Raw genomic sequence first — 25,467 nt, 5'->3', positions numbered from 1 at the left:
ATGGCAGCCCTAACAGTGTTGGGGACAGACAGCACGTGCCCTCAGGCCCAGTGTAACATGGATGCAGAGGTAGCCGGACATGGAAGGCAGTGGCAAATGGAAGGAGACAGGTCCTAGGTCCCAGGGTTCTTGGTTTCTCAGGTCTTACAGGAAGCAATGCCCTGACCCCTGTAGTGCAGGGCAATGCAGGGGCTGAGGGACCTGGGGTGGGCTGTGGGGACAGGGATCACAGCTGTGCTGCTGAATGTAGTTGAGATCCTGAGGCTGCAGCCCTTTGTGGTAGTGTGGTAGAATGTTGTGAGGCCCAAAGGAAGGCAGTATACAGAAGCATCTGTCCCCTAGGCCAGCATGAATTCTGACAGTGGCCCCATTCTCATGATGGCACTGAGATGCAGCAGCCTGGGCTTTGAGGGTTGGCAGGGGCAAGGATAGGCAGGATGTGAGTGCCTTTTATTAAGCAAAACTACCAAGTAGAGTCAAGGTAGCTCCCATAACTGGCTTTGTGACAACTGTGGAAGTCTCCTGTAGCCAGGATTGCTAGGGCAGGTTGATGCGACTCCCCCCTTCCATCCCATTCCCTCAATGGGGCTTCTTGTAGCTGGGGAGGAAAGGGTGGCTGCTAGCATGCTTGGTTCCTCTCTCCATGCCGCCCTCCCAGGTCTCCTTGTCTTGCAGAGTTCCTATCTCTCCTCTGCTGAGTCCTTGTGTTCTCCCTCAGCCAGGAAACTTGAAATGTAGCTGTTCACTTATTGCTTGGTTCTTCCTTGTGGGGAAGGAGGCCAGCACTGAGCACCTCTATTCAACCATCTTGGAACCAAAATTTGACCATTTAAACAATTCAGAAGTTTATACTTTGATGATTTTCAATGTACTTGAAACTGTTGGCCCCCGTTATGAAGGAGAGACCCTTACGGTAAGGTCTTTTCCCCGATCAGGCTTGTGAGGCTAATTAACAATATGGAAGTTGAGCCCAATAGCACAGGTTTATTCAATGGCCACAGAATGGAGAAGTGGGAAGCCACTTCGCAAATCAACTTCTCAAAGTTTGGGGTTGGATTGTCTTTGACAAAGGAACTAAAAATATATGATGGAGAAATAGCAGCCTCTTCAACAAAAACTGCTGGGAAAACTGGTTAGCAGTCTGCAAAAAACTGAAACTAGATCCATGTTTATCACCCTATACCAATATTAACTCAAAATGGATCAAGGATCTTAATATCAGACCACAAACTCTAAAGTTGATACAGGAAAGAGTAGGAAATACTCTGGAGTTAGTAGGCATAGGTAAGAACTTTCTAAATGGGACCCCAGCAGCACAGCAACTAAGAGATAGCATAGATAAATGAGACCTTATAAAACTAAAAAGCTTCTGTTCATCAAAAGAAATGGTCTCTAAACTGAAGAGAACACCCACAGAGTGGGAGAAAATATTTGCCAGCTACACATCAGGCAAAGGACTGATATCTAGAATATATAGGGAACTTAAAAAACTAAATTCTCCCAAAACTAATGAACCAATAAATAAATGGGCAAGTGAACTAAACAGAACTTTCTCAAAAGAAGAAATTCAAATGGCCAAAAAACACATGAAAAAATGCTCACCATCTCTAGCAATAAAGGAAATGCAAATTAAAACCACACTAAGATTCCACCTCACCCCTGTTAGAATAGCCATCATTAGCAATACCACCAACAACAGGTGTTGGCGAGGATGCAGGGAAAAAGGAACCCTCTTACACTGTTGGTGGGAATGTAGACTAGTACAACCACTCTGGAAACAAATTTGGAGGCTACTTAAAAAGCTGGACATCGATCTACCATTTGATCCAGCAATACCACTCTTGGGGATATACCCAAAAGACTGTTACTCCAGAGGCACCTGCACACCCATGTTTATTGCGGCACTATTCACAATAGCCAAGTTATGGAAACAGCCAAGATGCCCCAGCACTGACTAATGGATTAAGAAAATGTGGTATCTATACACAATGGAATTCTATGCAGCCATGAAGAAGAACGAAATGTTATCATTCGCTGGTAAATGGATGGAATTGGAGAACATCATTCTGAGTGAGGTTAGCCTGGCTCAAAATACCAAAAATCGTATGTTCTCCCTCATATGCATTCATTAGATCAAGGGCAAACACAACAAGGGGATTGGACTATGAGCACATGATAAAAGTGACAGCACACAAGGGAGGTGTCAGGATACAAAGACACCTAAAAAATTAGCTAGCATTTGTTGCCCTTAATGCAGAGAAACTAAAGCAGATACCTTAAAAGCAACTGAGGCCAATAGGAGAAGGGGACCAGGAACTAGAGAAAAGGTTAGATCAAAAAGAATTAACCTAGAAGGTAACACCCACGCACAGGAAATCAATGTGAGTCAATGCCCTGTATAGCTATCCTTATCTCAACTAGCAAAAACCCTTGTTCCTTCGTATTATTGCTTATACTCTCTCTTCAACAAAATTAGAAATAAGGGCAAAATAGTTTCTGCTGGGTATTGAGGGGGTGGAGGGGAGAGGGAGGGGGCGGAGTGGGTGGTAAGGGAGGGGGTGGGGCATGGGGGAGAAATGACCCAAGCCTTGTATGCACATATGAATAATAAAAGAAAAAAAAATAAAAATAAAACTGGCATTGAATAAAAAAAAAGTTTGGGGTTGGAACAAAGAGATAATATAAAAGATGTAAGAGGAAATGATAGGCTAATAAAGAAGGGGAAAATTCATGTCTTTTCCTGGAGTTAGAGGAGATTTGCTAGAACTCAGGCAACACCTCTTTTGCTCTTTTTATGGTCTGGTTCTTCCTGTCACATTGCTGGTAGGTGTGTCACTTAGCATGGAAATTAGAGTATAGTGAAGTCAGAGGTTGTCTGGTGTCACTCTAGCAGCCATCTTACATTCACATAGTTTTGGCTAAATCACCTGAAATTTCTGGCCTTCAAGCATCTTATCTCAAGGATAAACAAGTTTAGGGTGGGGTAGAAATTCAGCTACGTCACATAGGCAGTACACTAGGTAACAAGTCACAGTGTGTGCAACTGTCACCACTATTTAATTCCAGACCCTTTCTTAATCCCCAAAAGAACCTTTACACCCGTTAAGCAGTCATTCCCGTTCCTTCCTCCCATTAAGTCACAGAGAGAGACACCAGGAGCTCACGTGTACAGAAGGATGATAGAGCTTGCTTTGGTGGTATAGTGGTGAGCATAGCTGCCTTCCAGAAGGATGATAGATGACAAGGCAGCAAAGGGGCGGTCATCTGCAAGCCAAAGAGAGAGACCTAATAAGAAACTTAATTTTCACCCTATGGAACTGTGAGAAAATTAATTTCTGGTATTTAAGTCATCCAGAATATGGGGAGTTTTTTAATGGCAGTCCTAGCAAACTAATGCAGTAATACTCTGATTCCATCACTACTATTTCACTTACTAGATAGATCCCTTCTGAGAAGTTACATTTTATATTAAAACTGTTGGCTTGGTAATTGGCCAGGACACTGACTTGGACTTGATTTAAATTTGTTCATACCTTAATTAATGGCTGACTCAGAAAGAGTAAGGTGTGAAAGATGTGCAAAAATTTGATTATACAGATTGAGAAAGTCACTGTAGTTTGTTTCATGATGAAATTTATTTTTTGCACATAAAGGGTTTATTTTGAACGTTTTAAGGAAGGATGGAGTTACATCATAATTATTAAAATTACAGAATTAACAGATTTATACTGTATATACTTCTAAATGCAGAGAACAGGAAATTGTCTACACATTGTATAAAATAAAATTAAAAACAAAAATAAATTTAAGCTAACAAGATGAGATCATTTACCTCATGAAGACCTCTGACCTATACACATTGCTTCAAACTTCACTAAAGATAGAAAATACAGAGAGTGCAACATTTCCAAGGAGTCACAGACATCTCCACCATAATTATTTTCTTATAATTGTTCCCATTTAGTCTTTGGAGGACTTTTTTTTTTAAGCTAATCAACTTACGAGTGTTTTTCAGGCACTACAATTCATGACATTGAGAACTGTCTTCTAATGGGTCTACAGTGTCCAGAGATTCAAACCCAATGAACTTCAGGGTTTAGCACATAAAACAATAAAAGTGAAATCTGGCTTGCAAGCAACTGTGATTTTTTAACAAGAATTCACAGTCCCTCCAAATGCTGCATGACATATGCAACAGGAAAATCACCTTCTGTTGGCACTGTATTTACCTCACCAGTGTATTTTTATCATGATTGAAACCAGAGTTTTGGACCAAACATCCAAATTCCTGAGATTCCATATGCCAGGCCCAGCCACCCGCCCCTAAATGCCAAATAAAGAGACCTGGTGAAGGCAGAGAAAGGTGGCTTATTACACAGTTTGGGACATGCCATGGAAAGAGGCAGAGTAAGCACTCAGTTCATCTTCAGCCATCTTCAGGGTACAGACATGAACTACAGGTTTAAGTAGACAAAAGAACCGGGGTCAGGGGACACGAGTATGCATAAACAGTTCAGTCACAGGTGTGTTCTGGTTGACAATTATCTCAGTCCAGGGGTTCCCAGAGGGGTTCTGGAGAAGCTCTTATCGGTGTCATCACTTGATGGGAGCCATCTGGTTCCCATGAGATGATTACTCCTGCTGCAGGGTGCAGCCTCATCATTATAGGTAATTGTCCTTGTTTAGAGGGGTGGTCTGTCCTGCACGTTCCACTGTTCCTTAGGGGAAGTTTCAGTCCATTGTCATAAAGGTGTTATCAGTCCTGTCCTTCCTGGAACCCAAGAAGATTGCAAAGAAAATGGCTTAGAGCAAAGATGGATACAAAATGGAGGTAGGGATACCAAGCTTCTCCTGTTTTTAGTTAATTCGTGTGCCCAAGTAAGGAGTCAGTGCTTTTAGCAAAAGCAGTTTGAGTGCCTCTTAAATGATGAAACTTTGTTGTTATGGTTTGGATCTGAAATGTCCCCATCACCCACATGCTACCATCTTGGTTGCCAGATTCTGGAGCTATTGAGAAGTGGTGTAATCTTTAGGAGATGGAACCCACTAAAAGGAATAAGGTGACTGAGGGTGCGTCCTTGAAAGGAATATTGGGCCCCTGGTCCCTACTGTCTCTCTCTTTGCTTCCAGGCTGTCATTGAGGTGAACAACTTTGCTCCAATTCCATGGTGTTTTTTTTTTTTTTTCAGAAGTACTGATGTTTGAACTCAGAGCTTCATGCTTAGTAGGCAGGCACTCTTACTACTTGAGGCACACCCCCAGCTCTTTTTGCTTTTTTCAGATAGGTTCTGCACAGACCTGGCTTGGACACACTTCCCATTTACCTATGGTCTCCTGGATAGCTGGAATTACAGGCATGAGCCATCATGCCTGGCCATCATATGGCCCTTGCTAAGATTTTCTGCCTCACCTCAGGCCCAAAGCAATGGGACCAATGACCATGGACTGAACAAATACCTTGGTTAAGAGCACACAGGCACTGTCTTCTTTAAGCCTTATACTCCCCCAATAAGCTGTGTTTAGTAAAAAGAAAAAACAGTTTTTTCTCTCTGACCTTTCTTGCTTGCCCAAATAATTAGTGTGCTCTGGGAACTAAGCAAGAATATTGTAAAGAAAGACACTTATCCTGGGAAAATGACTCCTCTGGCCACAAAAGGTGTTTACAAAAATTGGACTCTTGTCTTGAAGGGAAGGAGTATCTGGCAGGGACTGTCCTCCAACTGATAAAATAATGTAACTGTGAAAATTACTAAATATACCAGGCATCAAAACAAAGGGGAGCACTTATGCTAAGGTGAATTTGAGGCAACCCCAACACTTTTCACCATAAATAACCCTAATGTTAAAGCACCCTGTTATCAGATGTGCCCACACCCATGTCTGGGCTGTGTGCTGTCTTTCCATCTTTGCTTTCCTTTACTACTAAATTTTCTTAGTCACTACCTCAATGTCTCCTAAAATTCTTCTTTCTGACATCATTGTAAACTTGGTACCCAAGGCCCAGATAGAGGCCTGCTCCTTTTGGGAGACCTCCTCCCTGGAGCAACACATAATCTTGCTAGATGATCAGTTCTCAAGGTTCTCACGCAGAGTAAAGAATCCACCAGGCAAAGGAACCTAGAAAATGGACTTACTGCCTTTCGTGCCTTTACATTAGTGGAATGGGGAAGGAAATGCTCGGAATTTGCCTTGTTACCATGGAAAGGAAGTTTGGTGTACCACATACAAATACTTCTCTGGTCTACTTGTTTCTTTACCACTAAACTCAGAGCAGGCTTGGACATGTGGTACCTACCACACCTTGTCAAGGAACTTAGACATTAATTTATGTCAACAGGAAGCTATTGGAGGGTTTTAAGTGGCTAAGATTCTACTTTGTACTGGGAGAAGCAATCTGTCATGGGCTCTGAGTGCCCAGAAACATTCATGCCAAGAACACAGTGTTCTGTGTCCTCTACTTAGGGTGAGTCTAATGGTTGTGTTTGCAGTGAGAAACACCTCAATGGGTGAGGTAAGGGTCTTCTAGACACAGAGAAGACTTCTGCTTACTATAATAGTGTGAGAGCCTCAAACTCAGTTGTCCATCCCTGTAATGGAACTCATCTAGGCCCATGGGATGTGGAGCAGGAGGAACCAGTGTGAATATAAAGTATGGTCATTACTTTTCCTGTGAATAATAAAGTCCTTGTGGTCTGAACCAGGAGTCTTGTGTCTTTTGCCAGCTGGCAAATGTGAGCAAGCTAACTTGTTCACTTGTAAGCAGGGTGAAATCCCAGACCCTTCCTTTACCCTATTTTTCACACTTTTCACCACCAGATTGACGAAAAGTGTTAACTGCTTGTACTGGTGCCAATGTAAGGAGAAGAGCATTCTAATACCATGTTATAGCTTTTTGGAAAGAAATTATATAATATTCACGTAAAGTATATGCATACCATTCTACCCAGAAATCTCATTTGAGGAAATTATATTTCTGTGATATAATATAAAAGCTCTGTATATAGTATGCATGTATATATATATAGAGAGAGAGAGAGAGAGAAAGAGATATTTATATACATTAAAATCCTCACAGTAGTTGTAGCTATGGATAACACCATAAAGGCCCCAAAGATGTGGCCCTGTGTAGTGGCTCACATCTGTAATCCTGGCTACTCAGAGATGGAGATTGAAAAGATTGCAGTTCCAGGCTGGTGGGCAAAAAGAGAGACACTATCTGAAAAATATCCTAAAGTAAAAAGGACTGGAGGTGTGGCTCCAGTCTAGAAGAGCAACTGCCTAGCAAGCACAAGGCCCTGAGTTCAAACCCCATACCTCCAAATAAGTAAGAATCCTAAGAAATAATGAAAATATATCTCTACTTATATTTGAATAGTCCCATCATGGAGTTATCTCACATTGTGTTTCATTAATTGCATCAGTATTATAAAAAGTAAGTTCCAACAACAACAAAAAATTATGTGGCTTTGTTTTTGTGGAAGAAATCACCAAAACCACCATAAGTAATTCTATAAACAGGAAGAAGTGGGAATAAGGAGGCACACCAGACTACTGAAATTGATGGCTTCCCTTGAGGGTGGGTGTTTGGGTAGAAAGCAAAAGGAAAAAACAAAACCCTAAATCACCAAAGGGATAGAGTAAAGGCTCTAATATTCCCCTGAAGTCTTGATTGTCCCAATCACCCTTCCTCAGCAGACCTGGTAGATGGGAGGAGTGGGTACCATTAACAGAAGCAGAGGCAATGATGTAGAGAGAGGCCTTGGCACCCAGGATCCCTTCAGGAAATGCTCACCTGTGCTACTTGGTATCAAAACAGAGGGGGGCGAAGATGAGAGACCAGGACAGAAATTCCTGACGGATTCTCCCAGTCCCCACCCTGTCCTCTCTGAACCCATGCTTGGCCCCTCACCTTGCTCAAAGCTCCACTTCTCTGCACTGCGCTGAGAGGAACAGCCCTTTCCCCACCACCACACTTGGGACAATTGCTGGATCCGGCTTGGCTGGGTGCAGACCAGGAGTGCCCCAAACCTATAGTGGGCAGACACCCAGATTCCTGCTTAATAAGCTGGGAACTGGTGCAGCAGGCAACCTGACAAGAGGGTCACAACGCATTTCCTAAGATTCATCAACCACATGCCAGGGTGGCCACGGGGGCCTGGCTCTTCTCTGGGTCACACGACGCTTGAGGCTGTGGCTGGTTGGGGTGCACAGGGAGGCGGAGCTGGCGTTGCAGCTGCGGCTGGCGCCGGGCGAGGTCAACTGGCTGGAGTGGGGACCCAGACCACCTGCCCCATAGGATGATGGTGGGAGGGTGGGAGAGGAGCAGTGACTGACAGGTAGGGGAATGAGTGATGGCACAACCGTGACATTTGGGACTTCCATGGAGTAAAGAATCTGCTGGGGTGAGGTCAGGGACAGGATTGGGAATAGGAAACCGGGCTGGGCTCAGCCCCTTTCTTTGTTCACCAGACCCTGGTCCTGGAAGCCTCCAACTCCTCCAAATCGCTCCACAACCATGAAGAACATGTGACAGGTAGTTAGACGTGAAGCTCCTCCCAGGACAGCAGCTCAGACAACGGCTGGATGTGAGCGAGTATGCTGCTCCATCGTCATTCAGGTCACCCAGGCAGCGCACTGCCGACCCTCGCCCTTAGTCTAAAACAGGGTGTCTGAGACACACGGACAGGTTGTACGGGGGAGAGAGCTAGGTGATGCAGCCACGGTAAACTGAGGCTCCACACACAAAGGGGCAACGCTGCCCTCAAAACGGCCTCTCCAAGTCCCTGCTGCTCAGTCTGGCGGGTCTGGCCCCCATAGGTGGAGGAGTTTGACCTTGACGTTCCCCAGGACTTGGGACCTCTACAGTTCGTGAAGTTGCGCAAACAGCACTCACTGGTGGACGACGCGTGGTTCTGCGACTGCATCACGGTGCGGGGCCCCGGAGCCTGCGCCCAGGCGGCCTTCCCCTGCTACCGCTGGGTGCAAGGCCAGGGCGTCCTGAGCCTGCCCGAGGGCACCGGTGAGCTGAGCGGGCAGCGGGGAAGTGCGGGGTGGAAAGGCGCTGAGGAAGGGATGGGGGAGGGGGCTACAGAAAGGATGGGCACGTGATGGTGAAGGGCAGGGATCCAGGATGCAAGACAGGGGAAATGAAAACTGTAACAGTCCAGAAGTAAAAGAGAATGAGATTGGAGTGAATGGAGACAGCAAAGAGAGACTTCTTGCTTTAATTTGTGATTAGTAAGAGAGACAACTGAGGGCAAGGGGACGTGAGAATGGAAACGATGTGCACATAAATAAGGTGAGAATAGGAACAGGACAGGCTAACAAATATAAACTATGTGGCGATGAAGGTAGAGCAGGGAATTATTTGTCCTCTAGGGCAAGTGAGATGGTAGAGTTGAGGGTGGTGGACACAGAATTTCCTATTTTAGGAAGCAATGAGGGAGGCATTAGTGAAGGTCTCAGGATGAAAGTGTGCCTAACATGAAATATATCACTTGGAAGACAGGTGAGGTGTGTACAGAAGACAGAACAGGTGAGATTAACAGAAGTAATACGTGATAAGGTGGGACAGGTGTGGACATGGCAGGTGATTAAGAAGAGAATTCATAGGTAATGAGGAAAAGGAGGGAAATTTGAGTGAAGGGTTAAAAAAGGGTGGAAAGCATGTACTTTTATCTCAGGACAATTATGAGAGCTAAGATTGGTGAAATCAAGAAAGGGAGGGGGCCTAAGATGGAGTAATGACCAAGGACTTAGAAAAAGGAATGAGTGTGGTGCAATACATTAAGAATGGGAGGTTGGCAAGAGGATATTAATCATCTAAACAGATCTATAACATGCACTAAAATTGAAGCAGCAATCAAGAGTCTCCCCAAAAGAAAAGTCCAGGACCTGGTGGATTCTCTGCTGAATTCTACCAGACCTTTAAAGAAGAACTAAACCAACTCTCCTTAAACTTTTCCATGAAATACAAAGGGAAGGAAAACTGCCTAACACATTTTATGAAGCCAGTATTATACTCATCCCAAAACCATACAAGGACACATCCAAAAAAGAGAACTACAGGCCAATCTCCCTAATAAATATTGATGCAAAAATCCTCAATAAAATAATGGCAAACCGAACCCAACAACACATCAGAAAGATCATTCACCATGACCAAGTTGGCTTCATCCCACGGATGCAGGGATGGTTCAACATACACAGATCATTAAACGGAATACAGAATGTTAACAGAAGCAAAGACAAAAACCACTTGATCATCTCAATAGATGAAGAAAAAGCCTTCGATAAAATTCAACACCATTTCATAAGAAAAGCCCTGATGAAACTAGGAATAGAAAGAATGTACCTCAACATAATAAAGGTTATATTTGACAAACCTATAACCACCATCATACTTAGCGGGGAAAAACTGAAACCATTTCCCCTAAAGTCAGGAACAAGACAACAGTGCCCACTTTCCCCACTCCTATTCAACATAGTCTTGGAATTCCTAGCCAGAGCAATAAGGTAGGAAGAAGAAATAAAAGGATTACAAATAGGTAAAGAAGAAGTCAAACTGTCCCTATTCACAGGTAACATGATCTTATAGCTAAAAGATCCAAGATACTCCTAGACACCATTAACAGCTTCAGCAAAGTAGCAGAATACAAAATTAACTTACAAAAATCAGTAGCCTTTCTGTACACCAACAACAAACAGATTGAGAAAGAATATAGGAAAACAATTCCATTTATAATAGCCTCAAAAAAATCAAATACCTAGGAATAACCTTAACAAAGGATATAAATGACTTCTACAAACCATTGAAGAAAAAAAATCAAAGAAGATTACAGAGTCAGAAGAAGATTCAGAAGATTACAGAGTCAGAAGAAGATTCAGAAGATGCTCATTAACTGGCAGAATCAACATAGTAAAAATGGCTATATTACCAAAAGCAACCTACATGCTCAACGTAATTCCCACAAAAATCCCAATGACATTCATCACAAAGATTGAAAAATCAACCCTAAATTCCATTTGGAAACACGAAAGACCACAAATAGCCAAGGCAATACTAAGCAAAAAGAGCAACGCTGGAGGTATCACAAAATCCGACCTCAAACTATACTACACAGCCATAGCAATAAAAACAACATGGTACTGGCACAAAAACAGATATGAAGACCAGTGGAACAGAATAAAGGACCCAGGTATGAATTCATGCAGCTATGCCCACCTAATTTTTGACAAATGTGCCAAAAACATATGATGAAGAAAAGACAGCCTCTTCAACAAATGTTGCTGAATATCTGCCTGCAGAAAACTGAAACTACATCCATGTTTGTCACCCTGTATAAGTATGAACTCAAAGTGGATAAAGGACCTTAATATCAGATGTGAAACCTTGAAACTAGTACAGGAAAAAGCAGGGAATGCACTGAAAACAATAGACATAGGCAAGGACTTCCTCAGTAGAACTCAAGTGGCTCAGCAACTAAGAGAAAGGATTGACAAATGGGACTACATGAAATTAAAAAGCTTCTGCACAACAAAAGAAATGGTCTCTCAGTTGAAGAGGCCACCCACAGAATGGGAGAAAATCTTTGCTAGCTGTACATCAGACATGGGACTGATAACCAGAACAGGGAGCTCAAAAAACTAAACTCCCCCTAAATCAATGACCCAATAAAGAAATGGGCAACTCAACTGAACAGAACTTTTTTTCCTTTTATTTATATGTGCATACAATGTTTGGGGCATTTCTCCCCTCTTCACCCCACCCCCTGCCTTACCTCCCCTCCTCTCTTCTCCCCTCCCCACCCTTTTGCTACCAAGCAGAAAGTATTTTGCCCTTATCTCTAATTTTGTTGAAGAGAGTATAAGCAATAATAGGAATGAGCAAGGGTTTTTGCTAGTTGAGATAAGGATAGCTATACAGGGAGTTGACTCGCATTGCTTTCCTGTGCATGTGTTTCTTCTAAATTAATTCTTCTCGAACTAAGCTTTTCTCTAGTTCCTGGTCCCCTTCTCCTATTGGCCTCTGTCACTTTAAAGTATCTGCATTAGTTTCTCTACATTGAGGGCAACAAATGCTATCTAGTTTTTTGGGTGTCTTATCTATCCTCATATCTCCCTTGTGTGTTCTCACTTTATCATGTGATCAAAGTCCAATCCCCTTGTTGTGATTGCCCTTGATCTAATGTCCGCATATGAGGGAGAACATATGGTTTTTGGTCTTTTGGGCTAGGCTAACCTCACTCAGAATGATGTTCTCCAGTTCCATACATTTACCTGCGAATGATAACATTTCACTCTTCTTCATGGCTGCATAAAATTCCATTGTGTATAAATACCACATTTTCTTAATCCATTCATCAGTAGTGGGGCATCTTGGCTGTTTCCATAACTTGGCTATTGTGAATAGTGTTGCAATAAACGGGTGTGCAGGTGCCTCTGGAGTAACCTTTGTCACAGTCTTTTGGGTATATCCCCAAGAGTGGTATTGCTGGATCATATGGTAGATCAATGTTTAGATTTTTAAGTAGCCTCCAAATTTTTTTCCAGAGTGGTTGTACCTGTTTACATTCCCACCAACAGTGTAAGAGGGTTCCTTTTTCCCCCGCATCCTCGCCAACACCTGTTGTTAGTGGTGTTGCTAATGATGGCTATTCTAACAGGGGTGAAGTGGAATCTTAGTGTGGTTTTAATTTGCATTTCCTTTATTGCTAGGGATAGTGAGCATTTTTTCATGTGTTTTTTGGCCATTTGAATTTCTTCTTTTGAGAAAGTTTTGTTTAGTTCACTTGCCCATTTCTTTATTGGTTCATTAATTTTGGGAGAATTTAGTTTTTTGATATTCTGGTTATCAGTCCTTTGCCTGATGTGTAGCTGGCAAATATTTTCTCCCACTCTGTGGGTGGTCTCTTTGGTTTAGAAAAATTTCTTTTGTTGAGCAGAAGCTTTTTAGTTTTATGAAGTCCCATTTATCTATTCCATCTCTTAGTTGCTGAGCTGCTGGGGTTCCACTGAGAAACTTCTTGCCTATACCTATTAATTCCAAGGTATTTCCTACTCTTTCCTGTACCAACTTTAGAGTTTGGGGTCTGATATTAAGATTCTTGATCCATTTTGAGTTAATATTGGTATAGGGTGATATACATGGATCTAGTTTCAGTTTTTTGCAGACTACTAACCAGTTTTCCCAGCAGTTTTTGATGAAGAGGCTGCTATTTCTCCATTGTATATTTTTAGTTCCTTTGTCAAAGACAACTTGATTATAGTTGTGTGGCTTCATATCCGGGTCCTCTATTCTGTTCCACTGGTCTTTGTGTCTGTTTTTGTGCCAGTACCATGCTGTTTTTATGGTTATTGCTTTGTAATATAGTTTGAAGTCGAGTATTTTGATATCTCCAGTGTTGTTCTTTTTACTGAGTATTGCCTTGGCTATTCATGGCCTCTTGTGTTTCCTTATAAAATTAATGGTAGATTTTTCAATCACTTTGATTAATGTCATTGGAATTTTGATGGAAGTTGCATTAAACATGTAGACTACTTTCAGGAGTATAAACATTTTTACTATGTTGATTCTACCAATCCATGAGCATGGGAGATCTCTCCACTTTCTATAGTCTTCCTCAATCTCTTTCTTCAGAAGTTTATAGTTTTCCTTGTAGAGGCGTTCACATCCTTTGTTAAATTTACACCTAGGTATTTGATTTTTTTGAGGCCATTGTAAATGGAATTGTTTTCATATATTCTTTTTCAGTTTGTTCATTATTAGTGTATAGAAATACTAATGGTTTTTCTATGTTGATTTTATATCCTGCTACCTTGCTGTAGCTATTGATGATGTCCAGAAACTTCTGAGTAGAGGTTTTTTGGGTCTTTAAGGTATAGGATCATGTCATCTGCAAATAAGGATATTTTGACAGTTTCTTTACCTATTTGTATTCCTTTTATTCCTTCTTCTTGCCTAATTGCTCTGGCTAGGAATTCCAGTACTATGTTGAATAGGAGTGGAGATAGTGGGCATCCTTGTCTCATTCCTGATTTTAGAGGGAATGGTTTGTTTTTCACCATTAAGCATAGTGCTGGCTGTTGGTTTGTCATATATAGCTTTTATAATGTTGAGGTACTTTCCTTCTATTCCTAGTTTTCTTAGGGCTTTTATCATGAAATGGTGTTGGATCTTATCAAAGGCTTTTTCTGCATCTATTGAGATGATCAAGTGGTTTTTGTCTTTGTTTCTGTTAATGTGGTTTATTACATTTATTGATTTTTGTATGTTGGGCTATCACTGCATTCCTGGGATGAAGCCTACTTGGTCATGGTGAATGATCTTTTTGATGTGTTGTTGAATTCGGTTTGCTATTATTTTATTGAGGATTTTTACATCAATGTTCATTAAGGAGATTGGCCTGTAGTTCTCCTTTTTGGAGATGTCTTTGCCTCGTTTTGGGATAAGTATAACACTGGCTTCATGAAATGTGTTAGACAGTTTTCCTTTCCTTTCTATTTCATGGAATGGTTTAAGTTGGAATTAGTTCTTCTTTAAAGGTCTGATAGAATTCAGCAGAGAATCCATCAGGTCCTGGAGTTTTCTTTTTAGGGAGACTCTTAATTGCTGCTTTGATTCCATTTTGTGTTATAGATCTATTCAGGTGTTTAATGTCCTCTTGGTTCAGTTTTGGATGATCATAAGTATCGAAATATGTCCATTTCTTCAAGATTTTCAATTTTATTTGAATATAGATTCTCAAAGTAGTCTCTGATGATTTCCTGGACTTCCATGGTGTTTTTTGTTATCTCTCCTTTTGCATTCCTGATTTTACTGATTTGGGTTTTTTTCTTTCCTCATTTTAGTCAGGTTTGCCAGTGGTCTATTGATCTTGTTTGTTTTTTCAAACAACTTTTTGTTTCATTAATTCTTTGTATGGTTTTTTGGTTTCTATTTCATTGATTTCAGCTCTTATTTTTATTATACCTCTCCTTCTATTTGTTTTGGGATTTGCTTGTTCTTGTTTTTCTAGGAGTTTGAGATGTATCATTAGGTCATTGATTTGAGATCTTTCAGTCTTTTTAATATATGCACTCATGGCTATAAACTTTCCTCTCAGGACTGCCTTTGCTGTGTCCCATAGGTTCTGGTAGGTTGTGTTTTCATTTTCATTGAGTTCCAGGAACCTTTTAATTTCCTCTTTTATTTCATCAATGACCCATTGTTCATTAAGCAATGAGTTATTCAGTTTCTAGCTTTTTGCATGTTTTTTGTCTTTATCTTTGCTATTGAGTTCTAGTTTTATTGCATTGTGATCAGATAGAATGCATGGTATAATTTCTATTGTTTGCTGAGGCTTGCTTTGTGCCCTAGGATATGATCTATTTTGGAGAAGGTTCCATGGGCTGCTGAGAGGAAGGTATATTGTGCAGAAGTTGGATGAAATATTCTGTAGCTTGTTTATTCACAGTTCGAGTGGGGCTTACCCCTCCCCCACTCTCTGGAGCTCAGGGTCCCCGCCTTCTTTGCTGAATGTCTTTTTTCTTTTAGCTACTTGTTTATTGTTCAGATTGTTTTTTCCTCTTTTTTCCCTGGGTGGGGGTCATTCTGTCCAGGGGGCTATGCTAGTTTACCATGTGCCACTTAGCTCACCTGTTGGTCTGTGTCTTCCCAAGCAGTCTGGGAGCTGGCATCTGGCAGTGCGGGAGCTCTCCTGGTTTCTCTGTTTAATGTGGAGTGGGGATGCTATGTGTGGGCTAGGGGTGTGGAGGATCCGAGTTTTGCCTTTTCTTGGTGGTTTTTCCTGCCAGGTGTATCTCCAGCATCTCTCCAAGATTTTACTTTAGGAAGCACGCTTTCTGCTTGCTCCCTCTAGTTGCCATCTTGGAATCTCCTGAACAGAATTTTTCCAAGGAAGAAATCCAAATGGCTAAAAAACACATTAAAAAATGCTCACCATCCCTGGCCATAAAGGAAATGCAAATCAAAACCACACTAAAATTCTACCTTATTCCTGTTACAACCACCAAGAACACTACCACCAACAAATGTTGGTAAGGATACAGGGAAAAAGAAACCCTCACACACTGCTGGTGGGAATGTAAGGTAGTACAATCACTATGGAAAACAGTATGGAGGCTTCTTAAAAAACTAGAAGTAGGTCTGCCATATGATCCAGCAATACCACTCCTAGGGATATACCTGAAGGAATGTGAGTCAGGTTATTACAAAGGCACCTGCACACCCATGTTTATTGCAGCACTATTCACAATAGCTAAGCTATGGAAACAGCCAAGATGCCCCACAACTGACGAATGGATTAAGAAAATGTGATATTTATACACAATGGAATTTTATGCAGCCACAAAGAAGAATGAAATTTTGTCACTCAAGTAAATGGATGGAATTGGAGAACATCGTCTTCAGTGAGGTTTGTCAGGCTCAGAAGGCCAAAAGCCACATGTTCTGCCTCATATGTGGATTGTAGACCTACAACAAATGCAGCAATATTATAGGACACTGGTCACACTAAGTGGAGGCTGTGCAAGGGAGGGATAGGGCAAGGGAAGGAAACCCAAAACGAATGAGGTTGATGTGCTCACTGTAACGAAATGAATATAAGAATTTTAAACTGATGGGGCCACCATGGGAAGTGGACTAGGGAGGAGTGAAGAGGACTGGAAGAGGCAAATCAATTGGAGCTTAAATATATATATGCATGGGAACAACACAAGGAAACTCCCTGTGTAGTAGCTATCTTTATCTCAAACTAGCAAAATGTCATGTTTCTAGTTTTAGCTTTTATGGGTTTTTTTTGTTTGTTTTGGTTTGATTTTTGCTTGTTTTGTTTGCGGTACTGAAGCTTGAACTCAGGGTCTTCACCTTAAGCCACTCCACCAGCCCTATTTTTGTGAAAGGTTTTCAAGATAAGGCTTTGCGGAACTATTTGCCCAGGCTGGCTTTGAACCACGATTCTTCTGATCTCTGCCTCCTGAATAGCTAGGATTACAGGCATGAGCCACCGGCGCCCAGCTTTTATGTTTTTTCTTCTACAAAAAGAGAGAACAGGAGGGTGGAACAGATTCTGCCTGGGGAGGGGCTGGCAACAGTGGGAGGGGTGAGGTGGTGGGAAAAGGGGTAGGAGGATGAAGAATATGGTACAAACAAATACACATGTATGTAAATGCAAAAATGATACCTGTTGAAACTGTTCCAGGTATCAGGGGAAAGAGAGATGGAGGAGAGAAGTGGAGGGGGGAATTCAAGTATGATATAGTTGATACATTGTAAAAACCTTTGTAAATGTTATGATGTACCCACATGCAACACAACAACAAAAAAGTAACAATAGAAAAAAGAATGGGAGGTTGGAACAAGCCAAGGAGTACCATGAAACTGGATAAAGCAAAATGGTATCTTGTAATGTCTCCCCACTCCACCTGGCAGGAGACAATGCCTTGGATGTCTTCCAGAAGCATCCAGAGAAGAAACTGAAGGAAAAACAACAGATCTACTGGTGACCACCACCCACAGGCCTCCCAATTGTCCCACCGTTTTCCTGTCCCTACCCCCATCATGGACTCCAACACCCTTCCTGATACTTTCTCCTCAACTTCCAGCTGGTCCACCTGGAAGGAAGGATTACCCTCGCCAATAGCTGCAGACTTAAGGACGACCTACCTGTAAGTGTGAGACTCCATGAGGAGAAGAGGCAGAACTTTGAATGGACAGTAAAAACAGGGTATGGAAATGGTGAAAGTTGTTGGTGGATCCCAAACAGATGGGGTTTAGTAAGTTGATGGTTTCACCCTTAATACTTGTCCTGGGGCTCTGGAGATTGCCTTCAAACGTGTTTACACTTCCATGAACTCCTGGAACTACTGAGTAGATTTTAATAGGATCTTCTGGGGCAAGAAGGTAACCTAGCTAGTCAGTGACTCCCCCAGGTCTTCAAAATCCCTAGATGGCCATTTCTTTTTATGAATTTTGAAGTGCTATTCTTTTTTAGCATATATTTGTTGTACAGATATATGTACATATATCTGTACAACATATTATGTACTTTGATCAAATTCTGCCCCCAGTACTGTTTCTTATTCTTCTCCCCTGCTTTTAAACAATTTTAATGGGTATCATTATTCTATTTCATACTTGGGATTGAGTACTTCAATCATATTCACAACCCCCCTTCACCCTCTCCTTTTTCCTTTCCTCACCTCCCCCACTTCTGCTGGTTCCCAAGCAATCTCTGTTATTCTTTCTTTCTTTTCAGTCTAGATTCCACCTACAAGAGAGAACTTGTGATTTTTGTCTTTTTCAGTCTGGCTTATTCCACTTAACATGATGATCTCCAGCTCTATCCATTTTCCTGCAAATACATTCTTCTCTATGGCTGAATAATACTCAATTGTGTGTGTACTACATTTTTAATATATTAATTGCTTGAGGGGCACCTAGGCTGATTCTACAGTTCAGCTATAAACACAGGTGTGCAGCTGTCTCTATTTTATGCTTACGTTACTTCATATATATATATATATCTCTAAGAATGGTATAGCAGGATCATATGATAGTTCTATTTTTAGTTTTTTGGGGAACCTCCACACAGATTTCCATAGTGGCTGTTGCACTAACTTATATTCCGACCAATAGTGTATGAGGGCCCCTACCCCCTATATCCTGTTGTTGTGTTGATGAATGCCAATCTGACTGGGGTGAGATGGAATCTCAGCGTAGTTTTGATTCCTTTATTGCTAAGAGTGTTGAACATTTCTTCATGATTTATTAACCATTTGTACTTCTTCCTTTGAACTGTCTGCTCAATTTATTTATCCATTTATTAATTGTTCTTTTAATTTTAACATTTGAAGCTCTTCATATATTCTGGATGCTAATCCTTTATTTAATGAATAGCTGGCAAAGATTTTCTCTCATTCTGTAGGTTGTCTCTTGGTTCTGGTAATTGTGTCCTTTGCTGTGCATAGTTTTAATTTAATGCAATTCTATTTGTCAATTCTTGCTCTTATTTCCTGAGCTATTGCAATTGGAGTCCTATCCAGAAAGGTGGCACCTGTGCCTTTACCTTCAAGAGTTCTTTTTATGTTTTCCTGCAGTCATTATAAAGTTTCAGGTCTTACTTTAAGATCTTTGATCCATTTTGAATTGATTTTTTGTACAAGGTGAGAGATAGGGATCTAGTTTCAGTGTCCTACATGTGGATAGCAAGTTTTCCAAAAAACCATTTGTTGAAGAGGCTGTCTTCTATCCATCATATTTTTGGAACCTTTGTCAAAAATTAGATGCCTGTAGCTGTGTGGATTTATTTCTGGATCTTTTATTCCTTTAGTCAACATTTCTATTTTTGTGCCAATATCACACCATTTTTGTTACTATGGCTCTGTAATATAATTTGAAGTCAGCATTGCTCTTTTCCCCCAGCACTGATTTGGCTATTTCAGGCCTTTTGTGCTTCCCTATGAATTTTAGGATTGACTTTTCTATTTCTATAATGACATTGGCACTTTTACAGGGATGGCATTGAATCTGCAGATGGTATTCACAATGTTCTGCTGCTCCAATGAACATGGAACATCTTTCCATCTGCTAGCGTCTTCTTTAATTTCTTTTTCTACTGTTTTACAGTTTCTCGGTGGCCATTTCTGATGGCCTATCCAATGCACTTTATGTGTGACAAAATAAGAGTTCCTTGCCAAATAAGAACATGCTGAGACTGGTGGTCTCACAGAGGCCTCAAGAATGAAAGGAAAGGGGCTGAGTACAGGATAGTCATATCCCTGAATCCCTGGGTAGAGCCTGGATGAGAGGAGCACCCAGGTAAATAAATATCCTCCCTCCCATGTTTCACCCCACCCTATCCCCACAGAGAAGTTTCACCAGTGCTGGCTACCAGCTACTCAACGGTGCCAGCCCCATGCTGTTGAGACACTCCACCATTCTGCCCTCCAGGCTGGTGCTGACCTAAGGGACAGAGGAGCTTAGGGCCCAGTTGGAGAAAGAACTCCAGGTACTGCCTCCTACATGTTGTTGTTCTCTCTTTGGCAGGGTGACTGGCAGAAGTGATGAAGGGGAAGATTCATATGGAGGAAGGGAGGCTCCCTTTGGTACAGAGTCCCCTGCTAGAAAAATCTAGAGATCTAGCCTGCGGACTTGGCTCTAGTGGTAAAGTGCCTGCTTGGCAATCATGAGACCCCTAGTTCAAGCCCATACCACCAAAAACATATGGTATGCAGGGGGAAGCTAACCAGGTCAGTGGCAGCCAACATGGCAGTAGACCATTAGGAAAAGGACTTGGACATCTTGAAAAGAGGAGAGCTAATCTGTGATGTACAATGGATTGACAAGGCTAGTCCTATAACTCCCACAAACAAACTGCAGTGTCCTAGCAAAGAGCCCCCTCACTGGATCTTTTTCCTCTTTGTGAAGTGAGATGACTTAGACCTGATACTCTGCTGCATTCTTCCTTCAGCTCTGCTACTTAGATTCTGCTACAGTAGTGGGGTAATGGCAAGAACCTAGATGGAATGCCTTTACATTTTTTTTCTTTGCTCTCTCCTTCTTACAGGTAGATGTTGAATTCTGACCATGGATACATGCCTCCTTTCCCCAGATTCATTCCCTGTTTGAGACCGACTTTATCATTCTGCATGGAATTCCAGTCAATGTAATCGGAGGAGAGAAGCAATATCTGGATGTCTGCCTTGTCATGCTGAAGATGGACCCCATGGTTGACCAGGTATCTCCTTCCAACACAGGGAATCTCCTTCCAACATAGGACTCTGTTCACATCATCCTCTGATCAGGGACAGAGACCCTTGACCCTTGTCCCCATCCCCACTGCTCTCACTTAGAACTGTCTCCAACCACGCCCAAAATTGCTTGCAGCCTTGTTATTCCTCACCTGCAAGAACCTGTCTGAGTTATAATGGCCTCTTTTGGCTCTCATCCTGAGGCCACTCCACCTCTTTGTGACTTTTGAATCTGCCGAATACCCCTCTTTCTTAAATATTTGTTCCCACAAAGTTAGTTGACAGGTAGCTTAATGTCTCATTCTTGCCTTTCTCCTTCCTGTTCCCCCTTGATAGTTCAGATCCCACTACATTTCTCCCACACCAATGCTAGGGCCTCCTTTTGGATTCCCTGTGCCCAGTACCTCCTACATTGAATCTAACATCATGGTACACACGTGGCACCGCAGCTAAAGAGAGCAGAGTGGAAGTGTCTCTATTCCTTCTAGTGGATTATAACCTCTTGGAAGGCAATAGTTTTACTATAGTCACTTCTGTCTTCCTCAGAATAGTGAGCATAGTGTCCTGCATGTGGTGAGAGGTCAATGAAGGCTTGGTTCCTCTTTCTTCTTGCTCCAGCCTCCTACCTTCAGCTTTCTCACCCCAACACTGTTCCTGCCCTCAGATCGTCCACTTGCCTGGCTCCTGGCCAAAGCCTGGATCCAAAATTCAGATTTCCAACTACACAAACTCCAAAATCATTTGCTGAGCACTCATCTGATGGGTGAAGTCATTGCTGTGGCCACCATGAGGTGCCTCCCAGGACTATACCCTGTCTTCAAGGTATAGGCTCTACCTTCCATTGTCCTATCTCATACCTCAGAGAGAGGAACAGCCCAGAAGTTGTAGGGGATTTAAAAGAGCCTAAGTGTTCAATATAAAACATGAAACAATGATGCATTACACTCAACAAACATCCACATGGTACTGCCACAAAGAACCTGTATAGCAATTTGTGAATGAAAAAGAGACAGATAACCATGTAAAGACCTTGAATCCTCTGATTTTATTTTCAATGTTTAAAGTACTTTATTGTTGAGATACTTATAGATGCATATACAGTTTTTTTAAAAGTAATACAGAGAGATCCCATCTGTCCTTGAAGTCAAGTATTTAGCATTTATTCAGCACAAATTCTAAAGCAGTCTCTGTAATTTCCTAGCAGAGGGTCTAAGAGTAAAATAGAAACATAGTCTATTAAACAAGAACATTGCTTTGGAAATAGATTTACCATTTAGATGGAAAGACAAGTAGTATACAGAGAAACTCCTACAAATCAGTTTCTAGAATTGAGAGGAGATAGCAGAGAGGAACAGAGGGGGAGAGATAAAGAGAGGGAGGGAGGGAGTTCTGATGGAGAACTGAGGAGTCTTTAAACAGAAAACAGAAGAGCAGCCCAACAGATTCCTTAACCTGCATGTGACAGAGGTGGGTAGAGAGTTTGTATAAGTATGGTGGTGACAGAATGGAAGGGAAAATGCTAAGACATTGAATGGGGGGAAATGGTAGCTCCAGCATGCCTGGAGGCAAGACTGGAGAGAGGTCTAAACTGCCGCAACTTCCAGGAGCCCATGGATTTGGTGCTGTTGTACTGGCGATTTTATAAACAGCAAGTCCAGCAAAGTAAGACTTGTGCTTGCTTTAAAAATGTTTTGAAGGGCTGGTGGAATGGCTCAAGCGGTATTGCACCTGCCTAGCAAGTGTGAAACCCTGAGTTCAAATCCCAGTACTGCCAAAAAGTTTTGAAAATATAACATTTTAGATGTAGCAGAATGGGACAAAAATGATTTAAACTTAGGAGTCAGAGAAGTTTTCAGAAGCAGGAAGTCATGAGAAGAAGCCAGGTTGGGGGTCAAAGATGAGGTGTTTGGTTTTAGGTATAGAGAATTTGAAGTGTTGGTAAGATAGATGAGTAGTTGGCAGGCAGCACATCTGAGTTATGTTTCTGCTGGAGCGCCACCTGGGACCTGTCCACAAGTAGTGGTGACTGCTTTCAGTCCTGGAGTATCATAGACAAGATAGAATTTATGAAATTTCTGATTTTTTAAAACCTCATGGTGGCTCTGCATTGCATTCTTCTGTGAGCTTGATGGTTAAGTCCACTTGATGGACTTATATCTCAAAATCCCTTTACAAAGTTCTCCCCCACCCCCAGCTGTTTCCCATCACCATAACAACTCATCCCATGGAAGACAGCTGGGTTTTTTTTATCAGGACACAGAGGAGGACTGTGGCTGCCAATGTCACTAAGCTTCCCTGTACAGAGTCTCCATACTGCAAGGGTCAAATTTGGGCTTCAGGGTCCTCCCCTCTAAGTGGAGATAACAGGATCTACCTCCTGAGGCTATTGAGGGATTAAGTGAAGTAGCAGAATAATGGGATCCAGGATATGTGCTACAAATACATGGATTCTTACTGCTATTATTACTTATTAACCTGAAGATTAACATTAGGAATAGTTTATCCTCTGAAATCTCTCCTCATGTGGTTTCAGTCTTTCTAAGACATCAGTATCTTTTCATGAACTTTCTGAAGTTTCAGCCAATGAGCTGCTTTGTATCTCAGCACTGAGGTATCATTTGGGTCCTTCCCTCTGCCTAGCATTAGGAACTCATGCAAATACCAAACCTGCATAAATTCCACATATCAATAAGACTAAATGATGACAAAATAGTCTAAAAAAGGAAGAAAGTACATATGAAGACCAGGTGGCCTTTTCTAATAGCCAAGGAGAGGGGAGCCAGGTAGTGTCTAATTGGGGTGAGAACAGCACTCATGATAGCCCTCCCCTTCATAAAGCAGGTTGATATATGTGTCACCTCTAATTCTAACTGATGGTGTCCTACCTTTCCCCAGCTCCCAATCCTGAGATTTAAAAAAAAACAAAAACAAAAACAGGACAACTAGAAATTGGAGGTGCAGCCTTGAGTAGACAGGCTAGCTGAAGGGATGTTTATAATCAAGGAAGTACTTAAAAATATCAAAAGTCTAGGGCAGGGGGACATGGCTCAGGTAATAAATGGCCTGCCTAACAAGCACAAGGCCCTGAGTTCAAATTCCAGTACCACAAAAAAATTGGGCTAGTAGCATGACTAATAGAGTGCCTGCCTGGCAGGTACAGGCCCTTAGTTCAAACTACAGTACTGGAGGAAAGAGGAGGAGGAGGAGGAGGAGGAGGAGGAGGAAGAGGAAGAAGAGGAGGAGAAGAAAAGCATATGTTCTTTTTAAAAAGTCAAAAGTTATTTTTAAAGTATCCCTACATATCTGGTGTGTACCAGGTAATGTTCTAAACACTCTCCAAGCACTACTTACATAAGCAGCACCAAAACATCTAAAAAATCCTATCATTGTCTGCTGTTGATAGGTGAGATTCATACCTATTGTCTTAGGGAAGTATCAGAGTTGATGGTAAAGCATGGACTTGAACCCTAATCACCGTGGCTCCAGAACTCAATTCTCCCAGAAGTGACAAAAGAATCAGATCAGCCTGCCAAGGTAGTAACTGGGACAAAGGCATCAAGAAGAAAGCAGGATACCATGCTGGGCTGAGGCCAGGCTCTCCATTAATCACCCCTTCCAATCTCCTCCACTCCAGCTCCTGGTCCCCCATGTCAGCTACAACATGGAAATCAACACCCAAGCCTGATCCTCACTCATCTCAGATGGAGGAATATTTGATGAGGGAATTGGAGATGAAACAGATTTGTCCAACTCTCTGTGACCTACTGCCACTTTCAGGATCCAAGATCAACTATGTTGGAATGTCCTAACCCCTAAGTGGAACTCCTGAATCTATTCCTTTTATCCTCTCTAAAAGTCAAAGAGCTCCATATCTGACACTTTGTGTAAAATACCAAAGTTCTCTGGCCCTATTTCTTCCCTCAAGTTCTCATCTTTTTTATCCCAGGCAGTGAGCACAGGTGGAGGGGGCTATGTGTACCTGCTCTGCCGGGCAGTGATTCAGCTGACCTACCATTCCCTCTGACCTCCTGATGACCTGGCTGACAGGGGCCTGCTGAGAATCCCAAGTGCTCTGTATGCCCAGTATGCTTTGCAGCTTTGGAAGATCATTGCTCATTGCTCAGTTGGTGAAAGGGGGCTTAGAATTGGGGGTAGAGGAGATGGAGAGCAGGGTGGTGACGTGGATCAGCATGAGACTAAAACAATGAGGTTCGGATAGGAGCAGCAGAAAGCTCCATTCAGAGGATAGATGAGCAAAAGTGAGGAGATGAGCGAGGGTAGTCTGAAAAGAAGAGACTGAGATAAGGGCAGGAGCCTGGGCTAAGAAGGCTGGGAGTGGTAAACCAAGGAATCTGGTGAGATTAAGGATTTTGTTAAGAAGAGTGTCTAGCAGCAGCCATGTACAATAGGGGAAACTCCTGGAATTGCTAGCATCTCATTCCTTTCTACACAAACATATACAAAATCTTGAGAGTGTCCCAGAAAATAAGTCTTGAAGAATGTGGCCCCAGATAAATAGAAGCAGCTGGACATAAACCCAGAAAAGAGGAGCAGAGGTAGGAGGCTGGAGCCTTCTACTCTCAGAGAACTCAATTCCCTTCTCTGGGCAGGTACATGGAGGGGAGCGTGCACCTCTTCTATCTCAGGGAGGACCCTGAGCTGCAGGCCTGGCGTTGGGAGATCACTGAGGTGGTGCTGTGCCAGGCTCAGGACTGA

At 42.1% G+C, this 25,467-nt stretch overlaps 1 pseudogene; it reads left to right on the top strand.

Annotated features, from left to right (window-relative positions):
• On the top strand, nt 1-25,467 carry LOC109682896 (polyunsaturated fatty acid lipoxygenase ALOX12-like; annotated as a pseudogene).

Source organism: Castor canadensis, chromosome 11 (genome assembly GCF_047511655.1).
Source record: "Castor canadensis chromosome 11, mCasCan1.hap1v2, whole genome shotgun sequence".
Classification (NCBI taxonomy): domain Eukaryota; kingdom Metazoa; phylum Chordata; class Mammalia; order Rodentia; family Castoridae; genus Castor; species Castor canadensis.
This window is presented reverse-complemented; position numbering and strand designations above follow the sequence as displayed.